Consider the following 24,226-nt stretch of genomic DNA (forward strand, 5'->3'; position numbering starts at 1 on the left):
TATGCAAAGGTGTTTCTTGTTAAAACTATTTTCTTCAGGTTTAGAATTGTTGAAAGACTCACCTAAGAAATAAATATAATTGATATGTGCAGTTTTATATATGCAGATCAAAAGCTGACCAATCCAGTTCAAAAGCTACTTGATAAATCACACAAAGCCACAACTCTAAATAGAGAAAAAACTAATTCAATAGGAGAAGCAGAGGAAAGCAACAAAGAGGAAAGCACTTGCCTACTGTTTGCAATAGCAGTCTATTTCAGTATTTAAACTGGTATGAAATCCCTGGTTTTAAAACTTTCCCTTTTCAGAACAAGCTGTACCTCTCAATCCAGTGCTCTAATTGGTTACCATAGGAACAGCTGAAGACTTTCAGGTTTTGAAAGTTGAACCTCTAATAGTTTCTATATATGCCTCCAGGTCTAGCCTGATCCTGTAAAGGAACATTCAGGACTTTTAGACCCCTTCTGAAACCCTGTAAAGCTGCCTATATGCCTAGTAATTAATATAGAAAGAGATGTGACAGAAAAACCTAGGTATTACAGAAGGAAGGCTATCTACTTAAATGAATGATTGGGGTGGATCAGCAAAGCAAATGAACCCAAAAAGAATGCCCTAGGATAGACTCAGAAGAACCAGCAACCTCTTAAGCATAATGATTGGAGATTCTTCTGTTTTCTTATTTTCTGGTAAGTTGAACCTTTTAGCTCTATTTGAGTGACACAATATTTATAGTTTGATAACTATGCATAATCTGTTGTATTCAATGGGAGCTGCAATTTTTTGCATTTAACACTCTTGAAATCTTGGGAGAAAAAGCACATAAAGGTCAGAAAAACACAAATGTTTATTCCTCTTCCAAGAGTTATTCCAATCTTTAGGAAACTGTTGGATTTAAGATTAATGGATTTTTCACCTTCCTTAGGTATCCAAGCAGTCTTTGCTGCCCTGACTGACATCATTTGAGAGCAGCATCATCAGACTTTGCAAACACCAGACCAATACTTCAATACTGCTCAGCTGGCATCACCCATTATCTCTGTTAACACTGATAACTTGACCCTAGTCATCATTTCTGCACTAGCTCAATTACCCTTCCTTTCTTTAACATTTTATAAACTTCTGTGCAGGCATTTTCTTTCTTGAATCTTTCTCCACCAAATAATTCCGTTTTAACAATCTTAAGTCTGTAATCTTACCTTTCTTATATCTCTACAGGCTTTCTCACAGCTCTTCCTGTGTGAATCAAGGTTGTGCATCTGTGTCTTATCCAAGTCGATCCTTGGAGTCTTGGATCCTCAGCCACTGAAAGAGGGAGAAAGGGGAAGCTTAGAATGGGTAATTGCAACACTTCTTTCCAAATTTTTTATTAAGTTGATGATGGAATGCATAAGTGAGGAAACAAAGAAGTCAGTTCCCTTGGAGTGAGCAGATGTAAAACGTCAGTGTCCACTGCTAGCTGCAAAAGTGCTTGTCCCCTTAGAACAGAACCAATTGTTAACAAAAGGGTATTGTTCTCAAGAGGAAAATAGGGCAGAGTGTTATGAGAAAGTAAGAAGGCTGAAAATCACCATGGATAAAAAAGAAAGGAAAGCCAATATTTATTTTTGTAGTTATTTGAATGTTATATGTAGATTTTAGGAATCTAAAATATTAAAGAAATAAACAAATAAGCCAAACTTAAAAAACAAAGTGCTGATGATTTATGTCAACAGATCCTGAGACAGGCTAACACCATAGTTTTGTGTGACTGCTTATTTATTATTCTGTTTATTCTTATTAAAAACTGATGTTTTGTGTGTTTGTCTTCTATATATGAGTCCAAGAGAAAATTATGGAGATTGGTTTGAAGGAATGTGAAATACTAAAATATTCTTTTTTAACTGTTTTATTAAAATATTCAATATGTGAAAAATAAAACCATATGTCAGGAGGTAGAAGCTATGATAAGTTTGCCAAAACTAAAAGAATTCTTGATTTTTTAGCTCAAGACTGAGTATTCTGTTGCCCACATTGTCCTATGGTTGTGTTTCTTTGTTATACTGTGGCTTACAATGTCAGCACAAATAGAATTTCACATCCATATCAAATCTTCACAAGCAGCACCTTCTTTCCTTACTGAAAAAAAAATCTTGTATTGGATATATTCAATTCAACTCAGTTTGAATTTCTAATTGATCAAATATTTCAGACCTTCAAGCAATGTAGCCACTCTGAAGAGACAGTAGGTCTTCAGAGAGAACTTCCTGAATGCTAATGTTAACTTTTACTTTGACAAGAGAATTACTGAGGTCTAACATTGACCATTTTCTTATTAGATAAGTCTTTAAACTTTTATATGTTGTTTTCACTATCTATTAAAATCTGATTAATTTCCATCTATAGAGAAATTATAATATTTTGAGGTTTAGTTCATCTACAATAGAATTCCTTTTTCAATTTTAGGAGCCACAATTTCAGATAGTGTAGGCAATCCTAATAGGTATAGGAGCATGTCATTCTTCTCCTGGACACATAAGCATACAAGAAAAAGTAAGGGTACTTCTCAGGGCAATAATGGATCCATTTTTCACGGATCAAAGCAGCAGCTTTTAAAGCAGCTATTGCTCTTTAACTCCTGCTATAAACTCCTACCTACTGCTGCTTCTTCTCCAATCAGCTAATACAGTGAGAATCTCAATGAAAAAAATGTTTTATATTTTCTTACAAAGTGACTCTTGATACAATTTCTGATAGAGGACAAGACCACTGGGGACTGTATAATATTAGCACAGTGAGCATCTCTAGCAGTAACTTTGCAAGCCTTTTCATTGCTTTTCTCTTGTATCCTGACAGTTCTCAGCAGTAACATCTAGGAAGTTTTAAAAATATAAGCAAAAAAAAATTACAAGAAAAGACACCAAAAAATATATTTTTTAAATAATTTTAGCTAATACAAAGTCAGTTAAAGCAATTTCCCTTAAAGAGAGATTTAGCACTTTAATCCAATAATGAAATCATGACATGGTATCCATGAGAGGGACTGAACTTGTTCTATGTTGTAGACATTTTTACTTTTATTTATGTCAGTAAATCCACTAGTTTTGTCATTTAATAAATTCTTTCTTGTGAAACCAACTGTGAGTTGATTATAACTAAATAAATTCCAAAGTAGTTGTGTCCTTGTTTAGTGAAAATTTTATTCTAATTAGAGTTCTTAATTCATCACCTTTGGCTCTCAGTTTCTCCTCTTTGCTCTGAGCCTTACATAAGATCCACAGGATAGAAAATGGTTAATTTTTAAGTAAAAGATATGGATGATTTTTTACATAATTTATATTTTGCTGACCACAGCTCTGATTCATGTCTGAATAAATTCTAATACAAACGCATGCTAATAAACTCCACATCCTTCTTACTGAAACTGAATTTGAAACTTCTCTGGAGAAACATCTCCTGAGGATGGTCTTCTGCCCAGATCTGATCCTCATTCCTATTCAGTCACTCAGCAATTCTTCATCATTAAAGGTAATGAAGAAGGAAAAAAAATCAACATTGTTCAGGAAAACTCCTTCTTTTTCTTGACACAGAAGTGTAGGAAAAAGGATTAGATTTCTTCTTTTTAAGGATTGTTTCAAAAGGTCTAAAACCCACCTTTGAACTTTGAAAGAAAGTTTGAAATAGAAACTTCAACACAACTTTAGAAGGAGAGTAAAAATCTTATTGCTAGAAACGAAGTTCTACATTTTTCTCTAAGAGCTGTCAGCAACTCAATGGATTAAGCACCACTCCTGCCAGGAAGAAGATGGGCAATGAGAATTGTCATTGAGTTTGTCATTGAGTTAATTCATTGACTTTGGTGGCCTAGGCTGGGGAGATAGGCATCTGAGAAAAAGGTGAAAATAATAAAAAGCACTTGTCAACGTTTTATCAATTATCTGAATTCAATATATTTCTCACAAATATACAGATTTTACTGTATAAAAACATGCATATTGCTTATACATATCTATATGCAGAGCCATCAGTTGAGATCAAATTCTGACAAGTTCATCTAAAGCCATGGCTGGTGAGACCTTTCTCACACATAACTTAATACTGAGTCCATTCTACACATCTGGAATCTCTCTAGACAGTAAAGACAGAGGGGCACTTCTGGAAACTGAGTCATTCACCCTACTGTAAACCTGTCTTCATATGGAACTAAGTGCTAAGTATTTATCTCTCTTCTCTGTTGAGGACATCTTAATGATTAGCTTACTCTAGTTACCCTAATTCTTTTTGGTCACCTTTAAGTAGGACAAATCCTATTGTCAGTATAAGTGCAAGAATTGTAGATTCACTGCATATATCTGAGGTAGATATGCTTTTATTTTGCACAGAGACCTCCATTAATATTGAAAGATGTGCCATGGTTTACTTAGAGTTAACTTTCAGTTCAACTAGGTAATTATCACCACTGATAACAAATCACAAAAAAACCTCAACAAAAATCTTATTTTGCAGCTGACACTGCTCCTCTGACTAACTTTACTATTGTATTCACATTAAAAAGAAAAATTTTAATTAAAGATATAAGTCCTAGTGTTTTATGGCCCATGCATATCTTGCTAGTATTTTTTAATAAATAATATTTCCTAAAAATTTTTTAATCAGATTTTCTCTGCTTGTTGTTTTTTCCAGTGTTACCTGGGTTTTTGTTTGCATGATTGGTTATTTTTATTAATTAGAATTAGGGTAGAATCAAACCAGTTTTGAAAGACAAAGGTAACTCTGAATGTAGAGGGTTGTATGGCATCTCTTTTCATATCTATATGGTACCTGCTGTCTAGAAATGGGTTAGAGATGCTGGTAAATCACTTTCACAATAGTTGTGTTGTTATTAGTTGAAAACTGAGTAAAATCTTTTGTCTGAGGTGGCTTTGCTTAAATTAATTGAGTGCAGGATTACAAGTACAGACTGTATTTCTATCAAAATATACTATGCTTTAATTCAAATGGAGCCTAATTCTCCATAAAAGACATTGATCTTGACATGAGACAAATTATTTTTTTCAGTGTGAAATATGTTCCATTCTAAAGCACTATGAAATCTAATATAAACAAGAAAACAAATAAACAAACAGAATTCCAATTTCTTTTCCTATTACTATGACTAAGCAATAATACCTAGTGTTGTGTTTTGTCTGTATGGACAAACCTTCTTTCTGATTATAACCTTCTGGTCATCACATCATGCTTAATCAACCATAGGCTAGTCCTCATACACAAAACTTAGTAATGAGAAATGGTTGTTATTTACCAGTAAATCAAATCTCAGTACTTACATATAAACAATAAATTGTTTTGTCCATGGCACAAAAGAAATAAAACATACAGTTTTTTATTTCTAAAGAAATAACTTTGGCTCTTCAGGAGTAAGTCCTGAGAATATATTTTGTGCACAATGGTTATTGAATCAGACTATATTTTATACTTAAGTTTAGTTACCCCTCGGAGCATTTCCCAAGCTAGTAATATAAAAAATGTCCTCATTTATATTTAATTATCATACCAGTAAAAAACCCTGTTTACTTACATCTTCTGGATTAGCTATTACATAATCTCTTCTTTCCTAAATGCAGACTTCATAGCTTCTTTCTCAAAGTATATTAGAAAGAAGAATATATTAGGTATATGTAAAGATATATTTCTAAATTCACATATAAGCAACTGCATTTTAGAAGTACTTTCTGTACAAAGAGTGGCCACACCTTAAGGAATTACTTTTAAGGAATAACCAAGTAATTTTTTTTTCATTTTTTAATGTTCATGCTAATTTTAGATTAACAAGAGCATAACATAATAAGTGTGATGATGGCACATTTTTCTGTGTGACAAATTTATTCTGTTTGAATCCATCACCTGCTGACTCTCCCTTCTCATTTATGGTGCTATTATTGTCAATAGGATTTTATGTTCTTGATCTCAGTGTCATTTTTTAAATCAGATTTGCTCTTTATGAACCACTCCATACTTGTAGTTAAGATTTTACTGCCCCATTTCCAAAATTTAGAAAAAATATTGTCTTGGGTCTCCTAGTGAAGAACTGAATGTATGCAGATTCAGGTAGCAATCTAAACCTAAACCTGTATTTCTGTGGTGCCTCCTGTGCAGATTTCTCTTGAAGGACAATCAGTGATCAATGAGACTTTGAAAACAGACTTTCCCTTATATACAAGGAGCTGAAAAATGGATTACTAAAACTTATAAAAATACTTTAAAATATATTTTAAAATATATATTTTTTTGTTTCTAATTGTTAAAGAGAATTTTAAATTTTTTGTTACTTATGTGTGAAATCTGAACTTATTAGTAAATTATTTGTGATTTTTTTTGTAAAAAAAAAAGAAAAATCCTATATTTAAAAAATTATCCTCTATTTCTCAAGAAGACATAAAAAAACATAAAAAACTTTATTGTTTCAAATTTCTTTTTAAAATTTCAGTATTACAGTACTTATATAAAATGATGGAAATCAAAATATTCTGAGATGTAAGACACTGGATGAAGATTAGTGTACAGTTCACATCCGCAATGCAAACACCATGTTAGGCATACCAGAAGAAAGAAATCTTGCAATGTGGTCTAAGTAACCCACAGATTTATTTCTCCATATAGAAAGGAATAGCTTATCTTCAAATCAACATATAAGACCTTAACCTTTTTTAAAAATCAGCTTTAACTTCAATTAATACCTGAATAAAAGGTATTAGTTGGTAGGGTCTATAATTTAAAGTGGAAGCATACATAGAAGTATTCACACCACAGTTTTAGTTTGCTTTATTGTTTTTCTTCAATATTTTTTCTTGCTGATCACTTTTCTTCCTATCCCCCCAGAACTAGGAAGTGAATGAACAATCACAGGGATCTGTCTCTATAGATAATTAAGAACAAAATGCCATATGAATTTTATCGTAAAATGCACCTGCTTAGGTTCTGAATTATAAAAAACCATTACCCAAGTGTTTTTGCAGTTGTTTTATTTGAGTAATATGAAAGAACTTCAAAACTTTTTAAACTAAATTTTCCATGTCATTAATATCATAAAATAAAAGCAATTTTGTAAATTTTTCCTTCTTTTTTCCCTTTTTTAACATGAATTGACTGATTGATCAATATCTAGTTTGAAGATTATTTTATAGAGCTCATATGTACTTAACTGCAAGTGTTATGACTTCCCGAGAGAAAACATAAATCTCAAAATGGAGCAGTACAGAGCCAAAGAGTTTCTGAAGAAATATAAACCAATCTCTACTCTGCCCTTAATATCCCCACTGAGAGCCATTCTTTATATCCTGCTTAGCTTGCCTCTTCGATAGAGCTGCATTATATTTCTGTTTAGTTAGTGCACAATATTTTATTTTCTTAATACAGAAACTAATGAACAGCTTTGGACATGTGCCAAAGACAGTCTCAAGAGAAATAAAAGATGTAAAATATCAATAAAAACCTCAGTTAAACATCATAAGCCTGTCCCAGTCTACATTCCCATTCCCAGAGTAACAAGTCCAAACTCAGAATGCATACACAGACTGATTTGAGCACTGTGTCTGTTTTGTAACCAGATGTAAAGGGTCACTCAACCTCAAATCCTCAAATGTTGCTCTACTGAGTTTTTTAAAATATCACCAAGGTATTATTTCTAGGACTTTTGCTTCAATGACAGAAGAGTTAGTTGTTTCTTTTTTAAAGTAGCTTCTACGCATTCCCACCAATGCAACCTGTGACTGAAAGTGCATACCTATACCCATGATTAGTATGTCTGGAGGCACAACTTACCTAAGGATATACAAAAGTTAATTAATCATTGAAATTGTAGACAAATCTTGAGTTTCCTCAGTGGCAAATGTGTGTTTTAATTAGTATTATATTGCATTGCTTGTAAAGGAATAAAGAGAATGAAAATACTAAATAATGCAAATTTAATATACCATAGAGCATATATGATATTGTTACAGTTCAGTGAAGACTATTAACAGTTCATGAATTTTTAAATATTTTTTCTGTGTTTGTTAACCTGTCAGTTACAAAGTATGATGGATTTGTTCCATAAATTTAACTCATCTGGTAGGAATTCAAACTCCCTTCCTGAATTTTCAAACCTACATAAGACAATAATCAGTCTGAAGAATTCATATCATATTACCATTCTATGCAGCATCTCAAAGGTACTTCCTAATATGTGCTGCTTCTTTCACAATGGATAGCTCCGAAGGGGGGATGTCACAATTCCCAAACAGAAATATACATAAATATATTTATGTTTTCCCCAAAAGATATAGAAGTTCTTGTAAAAAATGGTGCTAATAAGCTCTGCAACTATTGCATTCACTTACAAGCAGTGGTAAAGCCTGGACCTCTTCAATGGAATTTAAAATCACCATCAGACAGAAAGTTGCAACATCTTATAAAAAGTAATCCTGCAATTTCCATTAGAGCAGAGGCAGAAAATATTTAATGTCATCCTAATTTGGATGTCACTGAAATACAAAAAGATGAAGAAGTGGAGGAATGGCATTACACAATTATAAATAATCCATATAATAAAAAAATAATTTATTGGAAACAAACTTTTATATGTTGCAGCTGAAAGTGTTACAACTAACAGATGGCTATGACAAAAATTTAAGCTGCTGCCTTCTAGATGAGCTATGGACCAGAAATGCCAAGATATGAAATGTGTGATAATCTCTCCCTGAAGTAACAAATCTATTTACCAGTCTTTCCAAGTTGCTCACATCAAAGAAGGATGTCAACCTGGCAATATTTCTTAGGAAATAAGAAATATTCCATTAACAGATTTAAAAAAAAATTCATTGGCAAAGAAGAGTGCAGTATAGGTAGATCTTCTAGTTAGGCAGCAAATGTTTGAAAGTGAAAGCAAGCAAAGTCTAATTTAATATTGGATGATTTTTGTGTAATAGTTAAATTTTCAATCAATGTCATATAAATAATTGCAGTCTAGCTAAATACCTTTGGACAAATCATAGACAAATAGTCATGATGATTAAGCAATTTAACAATAAATATCATCTGTATAGTCACCAAAAGCAGAGAATACCATTTAAAAATTCGTAGGCTGCACTTCACCAGGAAGGACTATTTCTATAATTTCTCGTTCCTTGTCCATTAATATCTAGGTTAAACTTTGTGGGAAGATTCTTTTCACTTTTAAGGTACATAAATTTTTGAACTATAAAAAATGAATCTAAAATGGCTACAATTTCAAGACATTTTAAATATTTTATTTATTTTAAGTAAGTAATAAAGTACACACAACTGCTCTTCTTCTCCTGAGCATCAGTCATCAAATACGCTTTAAGCCCATTATAATTTTATATTGTTCCATATCTGTTTGGATTTTCCTTTTAATGTTTAGATATATTATGATATCCATTCAGTAGTTCAGGAACAAGCCCACTTTGACTGGAGTTAAATCAGGATGCTCAGCTGTGACAGTACTTGGACGCTGAGGCTACACATTAATCCTTAGAAATGTAACATAGGAAAATGTCAGAAAAAGTGTTCTAACTAGTATTTATGGAGGCTTTGAGAAAGGTGATATATTATTTCCTTCACTTTTACATGTATTCTTTCTGTTTTGGGGCTTTTTCTCCTAATAATCTGGTTAGCCATTCTATTGCAAAAGACCATTAGAGTGCCATCATTTTCAGGTTAGGATCTTTTTCATTTGAATTCATTTAAGTCTTTTGAGAATTGTATGTGACACAGATATTTTAAGATCTATGTTGATGTGAGAGTGAAGAACCACATAGATAAAATTCTATAGAAAATATTCCTATGACGCCAGTGTTGAATTGTATACAGATTTTATTGTGTTTGTACTCTACAGGTCATAGATACAAATTAATATTCTGAAGCTAAAATAACTTAAATGTTTTTGATACTAACATCCTATATGGAGCTAATGGTATATATCACACAGACACACCAAGAACTAAATTGATAGCTGGAGTTTGTCTAGTTTTGTTGTTTCAAAACTCATTTTCAGTATGTGGTATCTACCAATCTGCCTGATTCCATTGAATCTATTCATTGCACATGGTTTATCTTCTAATGTTGTTTATTCAATCAGAATCTGTACCTCTGAAATGCTTTACATTCCTCAAGACAAATGAGATTTAATGCCTGTAAAATATTTTTCTTTACTCACTTGGTCAAAGCTGTCTCTGTTTAGTTGGATACAATTTTGTAAGGGTTTCTTTTCTACCTCTCATTCCATCATAGTCTCTCTCCTTAAGCAGTGAAAGTCCATCAACCTAATTATTTTCTACAACATACCTCTTCTTTCTGTTATTGTATGTGTTCTAAATGATTTTCTTCTTGCACTGTAGCATGTTCAAGATCTTCTTGCTGCTTGTTAAGTGAGAAATAAATTTGTGTAATAACTGGTAAGGTCAACTTAAGGAGGTAGAAAATAAATAAATAAAATTTATATTATGTTTGACTAGTATCAGAGCTAATTACTCAGTGTAATTCATCTCTATATCTATTTTGATTATTATGAGTTATACAGCACAGTAAAATACCAATCATCTTTCTAAATACATACAAATATCATTCTTGTTAGTGGAGGATCTTAACAGTTTGATTTTTATCCATGACTATCCAATTTTTATATTTATTTCTAAGGGAATTAAAATTATTCTTTTTCTTAGCTAAAAAAAAGAATAAAAAGAGAGAAAAAACAGGTATACTTTTTGTTCAAGGTCCAGTTCAATGCCAAATTAATCAAGACAATGTCTAAAAGAGAGTAAATGCACTTACATTTTTTCACATACACTTCCACTGGTTTGTCTAACTGAAAGTTGCAGGACAGCTTGTAAGGAAGATGATGAACCTGCCACTTTTTATGTTGATCACAGAATTGCATTTATTTTGGAAGGTTTCTCTTGAGATCATCTATTTTGACCTTATGCTCAAAGCAATGCTGATTTGAAAGCAAGAGCAGGTTGCTTATGGTCTTATCCACTTGAGTTTTGAAAATCTCTAAGATGAAGGTTCTCCAGCCTCTTTGGACAAGCTGCATCACCATCACTCTGAAGTGCTTTTTCCTTCAATCACATTTTCCCTTGCTGCAGCCTGTTACCATTATCCCTTACCCTTTTGCCATGCACTTAAGTGTCTGGTTCCAGCTTTTTGGACCACTGAAATGAGTTTGTCCTCCTTTAATTGTCCTTGCAGGACAAATAAAATCGGCTCCTTCAGCTTTTCCCCACATTACATGTGATCCAGACTCCTGACAAACTTAATAACACTCCACTGGACCACAGTTTGTTTATGTGTTTCCTACTGGGACCTCAAAACTGGACAGTGCCTCAGATCTGACCTCATGAGTGCTGAGTAGAAGGAAAAAAGCACTTCACTTCAGCTGTTGTTTATGCTCTTGTTAACACAGCCCAGTAGGCAATTATCTTAAGCACGCATTGCTGACTTTTTCAGTTTCTAGTCTACCAGGACTCATAGGTCCATTTCTGAAGAGCTGTTTTCTAGCAAGTCTGCAGCCTGCATTAGTGGAGAGAGTTGTTCTGTCTCAGATGCAAGATTTTCACGTCTGCTAAACCCATGAGGAACCTGTAGATTCATTCCTCCATCTTACTGAGGTTCTCCTACACGACAACCTTGACCTTCCATGTATTAACAAATCACCTCTACTGGTTGGGCTAAGTGAGCATTCTGACCCATGAATGGAATGCTCAATGCAGAAGTGAATACATATGGCAAAATAACACTTTTTTCCCCCCCTAGGTTTTAAAGAATATAATCCTTATCTATTATTGCTAAACTAGCTTTTTGTACATTTCCAACACTTCAAGTGTACACCCTGCAATCACTGTTGAAGTCCTGGACAGGTGTATACCTATCAACTCTGGTTTGAGAAGACTTCCTATATCCTAAAAGATGATCCTGTTAATAAAACTGTACTTTCTTTATCTAAGTAGAAGTGCTCCTTGCAACACTGTCAGAGATAATGCCCAGTGAGGGAACATCTGTCATATTGAGCATGTAACATCCAAGTGACCACAAGTCACTGTCTTCATGTATTAGTTTTTGGCATAGCAGCTTAATTTTCTTAGCAACAAAAAAAGTAACCAGCAAACATTCCCTTAGCATTCTGGATCAGATTCTATCTTGCCCATGCATTTGTAGCTACTATTTTCTCAACATAATATTGCCATGAATAGTTGGTCTTGGGAGTGTCCTGGCCCTATTCATTTTTGCTTAGTACTATATCTTATGGAAAGGTATCTTATGAACCATAAATGTTTTTCCTAGTTTTAAAATATTTTCAATAAAGTTAGCAAATATGCTGAATTGTTTCAGAACCATAGGGCTACACTCAACATTCTGAAATTAAAAAATAGCTGACCTAAAACTTATGAATCAGAATTAAATTGAGGGCAGAGGCAGACAACATTATTGTGGAAGTCTACTACTGCCATTTGACCAGGATGACCATGTAGATGGGGGCCTCTACAAACAGAACAGAGTAGCCTTGTGTTCACAAGCCCTGGTCCCCATAAGGGACTTCAAGCACACTGGTATCTGCTGAAGGGACAGCAAAGCAAGGCATAAGTACTTCAGGAGGTCCCTGGAATGCTGTGATGAAAACTTCTCTGAGTGATAGAGAAGCCAACAAGGAGAGGTGGTATGCCAGTCCTGGCTCTCATCAGCATGGGGAGACTGGTGGGGAATGTGAAGCTCAAGAATGGCTTTGGCTATGGTCACCATGAAATGGTGGCCTTCAAGATCCTTATGACAGTGAGGAGAGCACACAGCAAGCTCACCATGGATTCCAGGAGAGCAGAATTTGGGCTCTTCTGTTCAGTAGTGTACCATGGGATAGAGTCCTGGAGGGAACAGAGACCCAAGAAAACTGGTTAATATTCAAGGATCACCTCCTAGGAAATCATGAGTGATACATCCCATCAAAGAGTAGCTGGGCAAAGATGCTGAGATGGCTGCATGGGTGAACACACAGCTCCTGGAAAAATGTAGCGTGAAAAGGAAACCTACAGAGATTGGGAGAAATTACAAGCAGCCTGGAGGAATAGAGAGAGATTTTCCAAGTAGTCAGGAAAGCTAAAAACCTGGTGGAGTTAACCTTGGCCATGGACATCAAGAGGAGCAAGAAAAGCTTCTATAGGTTTCAGGGATTAAAGGAAGACTGTAGGAAATGCAGGCCCCCTCTGGAAGGAGATGAGTGTCCTGGTTACCCAGGCTATGGAGAACGTCCAGGTACTGAATTCCTTTTTTGCATCACTCTTCACTGGCAATTGTCCCAGCCTCACCATCCAAGTCACAGAAGGCAAAGGCAGGGACAAAGAGAATGATGAATCATCCAGTGTAAGAAAAAATCAGATTTGAGGCCATGAGCCTGAAAGGGTACAAGCTCTTGGCACCTGAGAAGCTGCATCTGTGGGATTTGAGGGAATTGGTGGAAGAACTAGCTAACTTCTGAAACATGCAGCTTTTACAACTATCGTTCACTGTCTGAAATTCATAACAACTTTTTAAAATTAGTGACTGCTATTACATCTGTAAGTATTTTCATTAGAATTTTTAGCATATTTTTAATGAGAAAATGAAATATTTGGAATATAATAAAATATACTATCATTAATTTTTCAAATGCCCTGTATTTTAAACTGTTTTATAATTTAAATTCTAGATTTATAGAATTATAAATAAATGTGTGAATGACCCTATTTTTCCAAACCATGGGCAGAGTCTTCAATACATGAAAGTATTAAGTTAGTACTGCCCTAACCTAAGAGCAATATATTAAAATCTTCCTATTTTACACTTTATTTTTCTTAGTGAGGTTAGAAAGTTCAGCACAACCCATCAAATCAAAGGCGAAAGTGATTTTTAAACTAAGATGTTAAAAAACTTCTCTATCACACACATATTGTGAAATATCTGAGGATTTTGGGGCAAAACCACTGCATCTGATAGAAAAGGGAGAGTCAAAATGTCAAACCAGGCAGAACATAAACAGCTAAGCTTAATTTAACACCATATGTGAACTGAGAAATACTGACATGTCATGAAAAGAAAATGCCTGAGGAAGTCTCTTTGAATAGAAGTCACTTTACTTCCCAGTAGTGACTCATTCACTAGAGTTTCATGAGGTTTTTACCTCATTATCTCCACAGTGAAGGGTTTTAAAAAAGATTGTTGGTCTTAATATACTAGGTAAGTAGTATAGTAGAATTTCTAATTTATGAAGACTCTAGATTCTGAATTCTTCAGTGCATGACTCATCTCCCACCGTAAAATGAACTCCAGTGAAAGCTTCATCCTGCTTTTGTGTAGGTAAAGTGAAATCAAAATAATTTTTTTTCAAAATATGACTGAATTGTCATACTCTATTGGAATTTTTCTATGCTTACTATTCTTTGCAACGCCCACATGAAAATGGGAAGCAATGGTGAGAAAGACACTTTACTAGAACATCTTGACAACTTACAGGCATGTGTGCTATTAGCTGCTTCTTATGCCTCTCTTCCTTAAAACTCTTTGCAGGACGACAGAGGTTTGTGGCTAAGATACTTACACTGTACTCATTTCTGATTTCTATATTTACTTTAGTTCTTCTAATGTCCAGGGTCCTGACTTTTAATGGTTTTTTTTAAAGTTTGGCTATTATCAAGAGAGGAAAATATCAGAATAAAATATGCAAATTACCAATGTCTCCTTTTTTTTCATCCCTTTTTGTCAAGCCTGATGCCTCCAAAAAATGACTATAAAACAAATTACTTCCAGAAGATATTCTGTGCAGCTTCACATCTACAATGTTATTTGCTGCAGAATTTCCTGATGGCTATTCTGTATTCTGCTTTTAATATATTATTTTGTTGATCTTCCCTAAAGTGAAAAATTCTGTATTTAGTACAGTTCAAGCCACATATTATCCCAATTACGAAACACTTTTTCTTGAAGAGATTTAAAAAATATATATATTTATGTATTTAATATATATTATTTGTTTATTTTATATATTTGTATAGCAATATTTTTATTTTAATTTTTTTCTGGAGTCTTGTATTTAAACTGTAGTCACTAGATTTATTTCATTTGCTTTACAGAAGTCAGATAACCATATGATTAAATACATACCCTATTCTAGTGTGATTTTCAGTAAAGGACTTCGACAATGCTTAACCAAAGTAAGGGACATACAACTAGAATGTTCAAAGATATGCTGGAGAGCAAAAAATTCACTATGTATCTTAAAATAAAAATATTTTCAACATAAAAAACTTGGAGAAATAAATGACAATATCATCATAAAATGATGTGTTCATTAAGCATTATGAATATCACGTAACTCTTTCTGTTGTGTTGTTTTAAAATGAAAATGTGGAGTACTTTAGGGGACTAAACATTCACATTCAACATGTCAACAAACAGACTACTATCACACCAGATTTCTGATGAGAAAAAAAATATAAATCTGATTTGTATTAAGTTAAAATTTTCATGAATAAATGAGCACTATTATAGTGATTTTTTTCTCTGTTTTGCCTTTTTTTATTCATTCCTTCATTATCAAAATAATCCTTACCACATCCTGACACATTTCTCTTTCCAGCTACTTCTGACTATTTGTAAAACATCATATTTTTGTTAGTTTCCTCACACATATAGCCAAACTTTCTTTATATTTCAGTCCCTCACATATTCAACACCAACTTTGCAGAAGATTCTACACAAAACTAAAATAACTCCACCAAAGTTTATCATTCTTACATGCTAAATTTAAGTGTATTGTTTCCTATTATATTTTGTAGAGGATGGCAAATTATCCATAAAGAAGTAAAGCTTGTAGAGAAAACAATCAGGCAGGATGTTTCAAGTTTTAGTGTTTTAGAGCTGCAACAAATCACATACCAGTAAAAACATCCAGCAGTCAGTACTAGAGAAAATATATCTGAGCAATGGATAATGATATTTATTTATCTACTCATATTCTACTACATTTGCAAAAAACCAATTTCTGTTACCTGTTTGCATCAATTTTATGCAAACATCAAAATATTAGACAATTAGACAAAATTTACCAACAAACATGCCTGATTCAGCTTCTGCATCATGTAGAATGTGTATACAGAGAAACTAAATGTAACAGAGATAAAGACCAATATAAGCAAGGCATTTTGGTTTTTTTCTTTTTTTTTTGGTGTCAGTTTAATTTTTGCAAAAATAGAGGTTCACTAGGAAAAATCAAAATAACTTTCTTAAAAAAAGTTTTGTTGTGGTTTTTTTTTTACCAGATTGCATTACAGCATATTGGCTGGTTACCAGTAATAGTGCAAAACAAATACTTGATATTGAAGTGACAGTGACAGACCAGAATTCTTCTCAGATTAATGGAAACTGACATATTAGCTTTCTTTCTTTGATTTTTAGGCATTGGAATGTAGTAGATATAATTTTCTTTTTCGCCCAGTATCTGAAATGGTGCTACACATGAGAATATAAGCAAAGTACAGATATTGGACAAGCATCTTTAACAGGTAAACTAGATAGAAAAAGAAGCAGAAAGAGGTAGTGTAGAAAAAGGAACTTTCAGTCTTAGATGAGATTACTGATTCAGGTGCTAAAGATCAGTCTTGGGACGAACCTTGGTTAATAAATTCATTAGTTATATTGAGATAATAGACTGTAACAATGAAAGTTGATAATGATAAAATTAAGTGCTATTATTAATACGGAACATCAAGAAATAACAATATGACATGGAGAACTAAAATAATAAAAATTACCTCAATTCAGTGATAAATAAATACAAATTTAAAAAAGGGAAACCATCCTCAGGATTAATAACAATCATTTTCACTATGATGTGTAACTCACCTGCTGAAAACAGAAGATGAAGGGAAAATATACGATTATTGTGTGATCACAGTTTCATTTTGCAGATCCTGCAGGATACAGCTGTTTGGCAGGAAAGGACAATTCTATGATGTATAAGCTAAGTTTCAGAGTATGGTTCCAGAATAGACAGGAAGAGATTTACATAATTTTTTCAAAGTTTTGCTGTCCTTTTCTGTTATGCTTCTTTGAAACAATTTGCACAATTATTATTTAATTTCCTAGGAAAGTGAAGTTTTTAGAAACAGAACAGTGATAATATATTACGAAAAACTGTCAGACATTCTGAAAAAACTTTCCAGTATGAGGATACATTAATAAATTATTGACTACTGACTGACTAGCTAGCTAAATAAATAGTTCCTCTTTAATTTAAGCAATTTTTGAAAATAATATTATGTGATAGCAATATAAAAGGATGAAAGGGCTAAACCAAATAACCTGGAATATATTCCACTTCTGTAGTCCTGTGCCCATAAATTTCATTAGGCTCTTTGAACACCATTTTTACTGTCTTCAACTCTACCTGAATAAAAAAAAATCAAAAACAAAACCAAAAAGGTAAGCTGTGATACTTTAAAAAAATTCTGAAAAAATCAGTGAGCATATGAAATATTGTTTTAGCAACTTCCATGATAACCCTGTTGACATCACATTAAATGGCATCTATAAAATATACAATAATTTTCATGATGTATTTGTATCTTTTCTATAATGTATGCATAAATAAATATACATATGCATGTGAATTATATACACAAAAATAATGATATCAATATAGGTGCAACTATAGGTGCTTTTAACTTATCTTGCTGTTTCAAAGAGCCTGATGGAAAGCTTTTTCCAAACAGCAAAGAACCTTGATTCATTGGGCAGTAGTTTCAGTGTGAAAAAATGGTGTTCATGTGCTTATCAAAAATCCTTTTCATAATCCTCGTAAGGAAAAGTTCATAAAGAAAAATTTTCTTTAATTAACTTCTCTTGCTGTTAGATTGCCACTAAAACAACTGCCCTATAAGAGTAAAAATGATATTTTACCACTTGAAGGCAGGAGTGTACATAATTTATTCAGATAAAATCTAAGTGTTTTACCATCTGCTACATAGATTTTTTCACAAGGGATTGTGTTCAAGAGGCCTTTCACATGTTCAAATATTTCAATGTTGCAATTTCAGCAACGTAGAGAAACAAGAACATTCTTTTCTTCTGCCGAGAGCAGAAAAAATATATTATTGTAGGAAAACATATCAAGATCTAATTTGTGCCATGTTCTCTGGTGTTCTTGTAGTTGATGATCTGTCATTTCATGTATCATAATTATTTTCAGGTATTTATAAAACAGGTCAAAAGATTTACTACAGGCTGAAATTAAAAAAAAAAAAAAAACAAAACCCATTTTAGGATAAAACCTCAATGAAATAATATAGATAAAATATTGTTAAAAAAGATTACTCAGGCAATTTTGCATGAACATAATCCTCCTCATGCATCTGATACATAAAACTAATGGAATATACAACTTCCTACATCTTTTCTCTGTTCTTTTTAAAGCCCTTTTATCAATATTTAACCTTTAGTTGAATCTTTTAGATCATAATGCAAGTACCATTACCCTTCATAAAGAAAGTCATTACCAATTTTAACTATAGAGTGGTCCACCAAAACAAAAGATACACTGTTAAAAATGAGTGAAGATAATTAAAACTGCATTTTGAAGGAAACTACATGCCTAGAAGAACATGTAAAATTTATTTAATTTAAACTATTGGAAACAACAGTTCTGAATTAGAGATTGAGTATAGCAAACTAGAAATCTAAAGAATGAGATCTTCTCAGTGGAGTAGACTGAGGATTTCCAGAGCTTTCATAATGTCCAGAGGCAACTGAATCACCATCTTCAGAGTGGATTCTCACAAAATATGTCAACTCTTGAATGCACAATCCAAGTTTCCCTTTCCTATGGAAAAGTCCAACATAAGCTCTCTAAAGCTCTTTAATTCCTTCAAATAAAAATAATCTATCATCATGATTTTTTAAAAAATAAAAATTGGAAAAACCTCACAGAAAAAATTAAAAATTATTCACTGCAGAATGTCCACACAATATGTGCTGCTGTCACTGCTTATGGGGGATATATCCAGTTCTTTTTAATTCCCAGGGATCACTGCTGTTGCTGCTGTATTGTATATAATTAGTACTACCACTACTAAAATACCATTCCAATTTATTTTCTGCACAGGTTGATTTATTGAAATGCACCCTAGATTGGAAAAAAAAGAAAAAAAGACACAGTATGAGGGACTCAGAGTCACTTAGACGGGGGTTGAACTAAGGCCCAGCATGCAGAACAAGAATTCTTGGGTGCTCTATTTGATACTCAGATATTTTAAACCACCGGGTAGGTTTTGTTGAGCAAAATATTTGCCACAAAATCTAACTGTCTTTGCAATTAATTCCCAACAAAATTAATATCTTTGAAATTCTGAATCACAAAGCAATCCATCAAGTCAAACAGCAAAAGTTCTGAACAGTTTTGAAGGTATTAAAAGGACAAAAAATAGTAGTTAGACATTTGGATGGAATTAGCCTTAACTTTTCCCATCAATAACAGAATCAAACAACACAGGCAAAATCCCTCTTTTCCATTTTTTGCAGTATTTGTCACATTAAGATGAAGATTTCATATGAAGTCTGTGAATTAAAACAGTTCAGAAGACAGGAATGGGAGGGAGAAGACAGCGGTGAACTGCAAAATACTCGGTGTTATCTGTGAACTGCAAAATGCCCCTGCAGGAAGAGCCCTGCACTGGGGCTTCAGAGCAACGAGATGATGGGAAAAGAGAGAGACTATAAAATGTGATGGGCAGGGCTCTCTGTAGGCACAGTTGGTTGCCAAGGAAGCTTGCAATGTTCAGAGCCCACTTGGGAACATTTTACTCACTCATTTAATGTAAGCTGGATGGTGTGATGAGTAACAGTGTCAAAGCTGTGCTGGTTTGTTCTCTCACCTATAATATCATACCTCCTGCTTCTGCCAGTAGTCTGGCCGCCACAATCTAATAAAAGAGTAAATGGAAGAAAATACTTCTATTTTAAAGAATACATTATTTTATAGTCTGTTAGTGATTTCCAGTATTGATCATTAGTAAACTGAAATAATGTATACTCTTAAAGGTATTTAAAAAATAATTTACCTATTCATCAGTGAGTAGTTAATGTATCCAAAATAAACAGATTACAAATATTTTTGTGTCATTTACAGTAGGATATAATAAAACAACTATAAAAAATTAGAATTATCTAAAATACCTATAGCAGGAATTAGATTTTGTATAACAATATATGAATTCATTTTATTGAGATAAATTTTAAAAATGCACAATTCAAAACTAAGATAGGAAATAATTTATGTACGCTGAAACTTTTGGGTTTCAAAATGATGAGCAGTTGAATTAACTTGTAGGTTAAAATTTGTTTATTTTCTCACCTTTTATATCTAAATCAACTAATAACTTTTGACAATAACACAATGTGGCACAACACATAGAAGTACTAAAGGATCTTAGAGTTACCAATCCCAAAGCATTTGGGAGAACAAAATACTATTAACAATTAAAATAAAGAAACAATTTCTATTTTTTTATATAAAAGAATATTTCTGTAGGCAGATACAGTTAAAAATCATATTAATAAAAGTTAAGTGTCTCACAACAGGGTTCCTGTGCAAATATTTAGCCTCTCAGCTGTTATGAAGTAAATATAATTTTATTACAGAATTAGAAGAAGACACCTCTAAGGATAACCCCAAAAAACCATGTGGACAATCCCTCTTCACTAAAGCGAGATTGCTTATGTTCAGAAACTTGAGAGCATCCAACTGATCTTTCCTTAAAGTCGTATTTAAGAATATTTGTCTGCAATGTCATGTAGCCTGCTGCACTCTGGGCTAACATTACACTTAGACCATTTCCTCTTACTATCAAACAGAAATACGTGTTTGGTTTTTTTTCATTTAGCAAGCTGGTGTCTTTTTCTGCAAAGACATCTCCTTTGTAAGAACAGCTTACATTACAACAAGGCCAAGTGCAAGACCCAAGACGTGGGTCGGGGTAACCCCTGGTATCAATACAAGCCAGGGAAGGAAGGGACTGAGAGCAGCCCTGCCCTGAAGGTCCTGAGGGTGCTGGTGGGTGAGAGGCAGGACATGAGCTGGCAGCTGTTTTGTGCTCAATGTGCTGTTGCAGCCCAGAAAGCCAACTGTGTCCTGGGCATCAAAACAGATGTGACCTACGGGCCAAGGGAAGTGATTCTGCCTCTCTGGTCCTCTCGGGTGAGACCCCACCTGCAGTGCTGCTCCCAGCTCTGGGGTCCCAAGCACAGGAAGGACATCAATCTCTGGAGCAAGTCCAGAGGAGGGTCATGAAATTGATTAGAGGCAGGGAGAGACCGTGATTCCTATGAGATGAGGTTAAATGTTGAGGTTGTTGAACCTGGAGAGGTGAAGGATCCAGGGTGACCTATCTGAAACCATCCAGTACCTACAGGAAGTTTGCAGGAAATCTGGAGTGGGACTGCTTACAAGGGCATGTAGGAATAGGACAGGAGGGGATTGCTTTAAACTGAGTAGGTTGAGATTAATATATTAGAAAGAAATTCTTTACTGTGTGGTTGGTAAGAAACTGAAACAGTTAGCCCAGAGAAACTGGATGTCTCATCCCGGGAAGTGCTCAAGGCCAGGCTGGATGGGGCTTTGAGAAACTTGGTCCAATGGAAGATGACCTGGATCTTCACAGGGGGGCTGGAACTAGATCTTTAAGGTCCCTACCAGGCCAAGCTGTTCTAAGATTCCCTGATATAGGAAGGTTATTGTTATTCTCCCGTTTTTATCTCAATTTGTGCATCCTCCTTTCTTCCAGACTGTCCCAGGCATGAGAGTACATGTCCCATTTGCTTATTTAGAACCAATGTGATATGCCCAACATAAATAATAATTTCCTTTTGGACAATGACAGTGGCCAAAAGCAAACAGAAATGTTATTCTTCATATGTGATGCAAAATACTTTTCAGGTCTAAGTGAATTTTGGAATGTAACTGTATTTTTTTTTTTTTTTTTTTTTGCCTCAGCAATACATAAAATCTTGGCTAATATGTGCCCCCGCTGCAGTTGTACATTATTTTTAACAGCATTATTGACTAGACAATTTCATTTCATATTTGTACACATTTTATTCATGCTTCTTAACTGTGACATTTATACTTTGTTTTTATTTTTGATTTCAGGTCAGTTTTCCATTTTCTCCAAATCACACTGAATTCTGATCTTCCTAAGCACTCATAATCCCTCCTATCTAACACCTTCTCTACACATTATTATATATCAACATCTAAATAATGAACTAAAATATTAAATAAAATCAGTTATAGAAAAACATGCCTCACTTGAAATTCTTCCAACAGACAGCAAATCGATAATAATAAATACTAAATGTGGGATTTCATCCAACTGTACAGGAATTTTGCACCAATACAATGTGAACCATAATTTGTGAAGCTGTTCATAAAAGTGTGTTTTATAGCCCCCAAATCTTTCTATGACCTTGCTAAATATTGTATTCTTTTCTTTCCCCTTATTCACTGGACTATTAGCATAACAAAAGAAACTGGATGGATATGACATGCTATTGATCAATACAAGGAGCTTTTTACCACTTCTAGTTATTATTAACATTATTAATTAATTTAACTATTAATAATGAAATACTGCTCTGCTCCACAGACAGAAAACACTATTTTTTTCTTTTTGTCTTCTCTTGCATTTATTTTTATCTCCTTCCAATTTTAAATGCTTTTTTTCTTTCTTTCAGAATGAAAGACTCAGGCATGACTAGAAGTTCAGATTACTTCAACATTTTTAAAGTAGTGTGGGTTCTTTTAGTTCCTCAATTCATCAAACACTGAAGACTTGAACTAAAGTATTCCTCAGCGTCTTCTTTCCATATTCTGGCCTACAGTCCTATTTCTGTGCTAAGATTAGTGTTGTAATGTGTTTGGACACAATTAAATTCATAAAGACTGAAGCAAATTCTACTTAAACCTCTTTTGTTTAAATCATAATTTGTTCTCTTTCCCATAAGTAATTAACCTATATATTTTACTTTGTTCTATAATACATTCATAAAAGATTCTTTTTATCTTTTCCTTTCATTACAAAAACTCATTTTGTCTCTTAGTTTTTCTAATTTTGTCCCTTTTTTTGTAGAGGTACATTACATAATGAAGGCTATACACTAAGGAACAATGAGTTATGAAGAGCCACATAGTGTAAATGTAATTAAAACCAAACTATTTAACCGTACATTCCATTTGAGTAGGATGATGGAAGATGTGTCTGTGAGAACAAAGAATAGATATAGAGAGAATAGAAAGAAAAAATTATATTTGTAGAGGAATCCACATTCAAGAAAATCTCATATGTACAATAGGAAGCAGCATTCTGAAATCTTATTACTCCTCTGCTGTGAACAAGTATCTGTGAAATTCATGAGCAAATATCATCAAGTTCATTCTTCTTTTTCTACTTGTAACTGATGAACATGCCCTGCTGCTACATTCTTTTAAAGAACAGATGTCTGTGGCTGATGGAGAGCTTCCAAAGAGTAATAACATATAGTGGTGGTAACTGTTAAATTTCATAGGCAGACAGGGTCACGTTCAGCCCATGCTCCACATATGTGTGAAAAATTGTTAACACAGCGTTTACCACTAACCTCTATGTTAGCAAATAATGCTAAGGTTGGATACATTTGCTTCTGCTCAGTGCTTTGCTAACTCTGCTCTTTGTTCTTGGAGGGTAAACGCACATGGAGCTCACATGTAAAACATGTAAAGATATATGTGACAATTGTTAAAGGATATAAGACTAATGATACTGTTCTAGTGTATTAGATAATCCTTGAAGGGTATCCTACATTAACTAAGACTTATGTTCCCCTTCTTCTTTAGGTAGACTTTAAAATAAACAGGTTGCATCACAGAAAGTAATTCAGAAATTTATTGAAATTAAATTGTTGAACAAGAAAGTCATTCCTGCATGAAAATGTGTCTCTATATGTTCACCCCTTTATTAACTGCTTGGGATTTATTTTGTATGGTCAGTGGAATATCCTTATGGTTATAGATATATTAAGCCATCCATATTACAGGCATCAATATATTCTTGAGTGCATGATTCCAAAACCATTCAAAATCACACTTAATAGGGCGTAAAAATACTCACAGAGAGCTTTCTTTAATCAGCAAGAAATT

The 24,226-nt window shown here is 33.5% G+C and overlaps 2 long non-coding RNA genes across 3 annotated transcripts in view; one reads left to right on the forward strand and one right to left on the reverse strand.

Moving 5' to 3' along the window:
* The window catches only part of LOC148223896 (uncharacterized), a 115,016-nt gene extending 113,525 nt beyond the window's left edge, over positions 1 to 1,491 (reverse strand). For both annotated transcript variants that reach the window (XR_015803052.1, XR_015803051.1), the window contains exon 1: positions 1,197 to 1,491. This is a non-coding gene — a long non-coding RNA (uncharacterized LOC148223896). The remainder of the gene's footprint in view (positions 1 to 1,196) is intronic.
* Positions 317 to 23,635, forward strand: LOC148223898 (uncharacterized). Its single transcript, XR_015803053.1, has 3 exons — positions 317 to 686; positions 1,216 to 1,335; positions 22,786 to 23,635. It is a non-coding gene; the product is annotated as an uncharacterized LOC148223898 (long non-coding RNA).
* Positions 23,636 to 24,226: the final 591 nt, after the last annotated feature.

This window comes from Sturnus vulgaris, chromosome 4, assembly GCF_052056855.1.
Source record: "Sturnus vulgaris isolate bStuVul1 chromosome 4, bStuVul1.hap1, whole genome shotgun sequence".
NCBI lineage: Eukaryota > Metazoa > Chordata > Aves > Passeriformes > Sturnidae > Sturnus > Sturnus vulgaris.